Source organism: Camponotus floridanus, unplaced genomic scaffold, assembly GCF_003227725.1.
Source record: "Camponotus floridanus strain SB8 unplaced genomic scaffold, Cflo_v7.5 scaffold609, whole genome shotgun sequence".
Taxonomy (NCBI): domain Eukaryota; kingdom Metazoa; phylum Arthropoda; class Insecta; order Hymenoptera; family Formicidae; genus Camponotus; species Camponotus floridanus.
The window spans coordinates 1191-4485 of NW_020229780.1; the positions used below are offsets into that span (position 1 = coordinate 1191).

General features: G+C 24.9%; 1 pseudogene; it reads right to left on the minus strand.

Annotated features, from left to right (window-relative positions):
* Window positions 1–349: 349 nt before the first annotated feature.
* On the minus strand, window positions 350–2482 carry LOC112639380 (annotated as a pseudogene).
* Between the last annotated feature and the right edge of the window lie 813 nt (window positions 2483–3295).

The following is a 3295-nucleotide window of genomic DNA, read 5'->3' on the forward strand; positions in this document are numbered from 1 at the left end:
TTTATTTTGTTCAATATTTTTAATATAATAATTAAATTAAAGTTCTATGAAAATATGCTTGAAATACTAAATAAAAAAGATTGTTTCTTATGTACAACCTTATAAAGTTTAAGTAAACAAAAAATCATTGTTAATAATATACATATATAAATTGATAATTAAATAAAACAATTAATTAATTAATCGACACAATCCACGTTTTTTTTTAGCTTTATGTCTAACATATATATATATATATATATATATATATATATATATATGTATATATATTTTTATAAATAAAAAATGTTTCTTTCTAATATAAATTAAATAAAAAGTATAATATGAAATCTTTAAATACTTTATATTCACACCTATTGCAATAAACCAAAAAGAATGCTTTTACATTCCTCCTTGTACTTTGGCATACATATCCTTTATGCCAATTATCTCGCAACATGCTTTTATCGCATGATGACAAACAAGCCCATTATCCTTCATGAATTTTCTTTACAAATATTTTTATATTCTCAAACTGTGTAAAGAAATCATGTAACACTGAAAAATACAAAGTGATATTAAAAGAGAAGAAATAAATTTTATATTATATAGTATTGACAAGTATTTTCTTACCAGTGTGTTCCTTATATGTAGGAATATACATTAATCTTTGACCAGCCCTATTTTTAATCGTCTTTAGGGATGCTTTGGCTTTTGATAACGCAAATCCAGCCAATCCATTTCCATTCCCAGTTACTATAAATGAATTGATTCTAGTCTTACGTGCTAAATTACTGGTCATACAAGTTATCATTTTGTTTTCCAAAATCCAGGTTTCAAAACTTTCAAATGTATCTGCAGAAAACAAAGATATTAATTATATAAGATTCTAATATTTAGAACTGAAACATCAAGAAAAAAAAAATTGAAAATAGACATCGTATCACATGATTTTTGTATGTATGTAATTTAACCATTATAATCCAATAATAGCATAAATATTAACCTTTTCCAATAAGATCTGATTCAATGCTTCTGCCATCCATTGTAACACTCCTCCAACCACATTCCAATGGCGATAATTTTATTTGCATTGGCCTGGTCTGACTTTGTGGTAATTCCATAAGTTTTTGCTTTCTTTCAAGATTTACAAGCAGTTTTAGCTGTTGAATTAATTCTTTTCCTCTAAACACAGAAGTGTTCAGACCAGGAAATTGTATCGGAATTTTTCCCATGCCAATAATTTGCTCCTTATTTAGGTCTCTCTTTTCACTACTCTTCTTGCTCTACCTCTGCGTCTTCCTGCATTACTGATACTTGTCACACCCTTTCATAATTCATCTTCAGGTCCTATAGAACAAAAGCACAGTGAAATACAAACTATTTTCTACTGTAAATATAAACTATTATCAAAATGCTATATCCATAAAAGTTCTACTTACTATTCGCAAAGAACATAGAGTTTCTCACATTATTTAATAAAGTGACTATTTTTAATAAATGTGAATGACTGACAAGCAATAAATTAAACAATATTAAACAATAATATATACCTGAAAAAAATTTCATAATTTTATTAGAATTAAATTGATAAATTAATTTTAAATACATATTATATGTTAATTACATATAATGATTTAGAGACAATGATATATTTCATTTGCGTTACCATTGTTTACAGATTGAACATTTTTATCAAATTATTTACAACTCTACAAATATGTAGCATACGACAAGCCATTTTTAAAATCTATAAAACAAACAACAAAATTGTTCATAGTTTTCACTCTGTTTTGTCATAGTCTGCTTTTAGGCGATCTCTGAAAGCAATGCATCCTATAAACAAAAAAATATAAACATGAACTACGTAGTCAAATCTACGAATGTTTTCAATGGGTAACATAATTTCGGATTATATTCCATGCCTCGTACACGAAATGTCGATAACATAAGTAACGCAAAACGTTTGTATATATTAAATAAATTTGTAATATAAATAAGTTTTGTGATCTCTCTCTCTCTCTCTATCTATTTATCTATCTATCTATCTATCTATCAAGTATAATTATTAAAATATATTACCCGATATTATATTATATTATATATTAATCACACATTATCTATCACCACCATCGCCATTATTATATGTAATTTAATATATACTACCGTTTAATTAAAAAAATATTTGCCTCAATTAATTTCAATCAGAAAGAAGAATAAGAAACATCATAATCACTTGGGTAATTCCTAAAGGCAATACGCCCTCTGAAATAAAACGTGACATGAACTACGAATAATCATGAATGTTTTCAGTAGGTAACATTATTTTGGATTTTCCGTCGTAACACAAGTATCGATAATGCAAAACGCTAAATTTTTAATACAAATTAAAGTTTTGGGTGGTCTTTCTCTCCCTGTATTAATAATATAATTAATTATTAATATATTCCTTGATACAATATATTAATCACACATCATCCATCATCACCATCGCCACCGCCATTTTTACGTGATCTTTATCACAACGGTTCATCATTGAAAATAAATTATAACACAAAAAATATTCTAGTTTATTTTTAAATATTATTTTTAAATATTAAATAATATAAGTATTAAAATTAAAATAAAAAATTGGCTCAAATAATAATAATTAAAAATTAACTAAACAATTGATAACTAAGAGCCAATAAAAAGCGCGATAACTGGAGCACAAGAAAAATCCTTTCTCTTTTAATTATTAATATATTTCAAATTATTAGTATATTTCAAATTACTCGTCACAATACATACAATAAATACGAACGTTTCGGATTATCTTTTAATCTACCTTCAACGTGACATTAATATTATTACACATTCGAAAATATTAGACAATGACATATGAAAAATTATATAAATCAGATGCAGATAGCATTTGTAATATCTGCATGCCGATTATGAAACGATTTATATAATTTCATATTTATTCATATTTATATAATTTTATATGTTATTGTCTAATATTTTTTAATGAGTAATATAATGATACGCCGTTAAATTTCTTTTCTAGATGCGATCGCGATCAACACCGAAAATTATTTATTATAACTATATGATTAATTAACTTTTATAAATAACACATAATTAATATCTATATACAAATCGCGACAAAAATTCTCTATCGCATTTAATCGTAATTTATTCATTTAATCAACTAAGAATTATAGTAACAGAAATCTAAAATAATAAATTATTATTTCGATATGAAATCGATTTTTACGAGCAGAAATTATTTCTTTAGTATTTATAGATATTTATAGAGTCAAATACAATATAT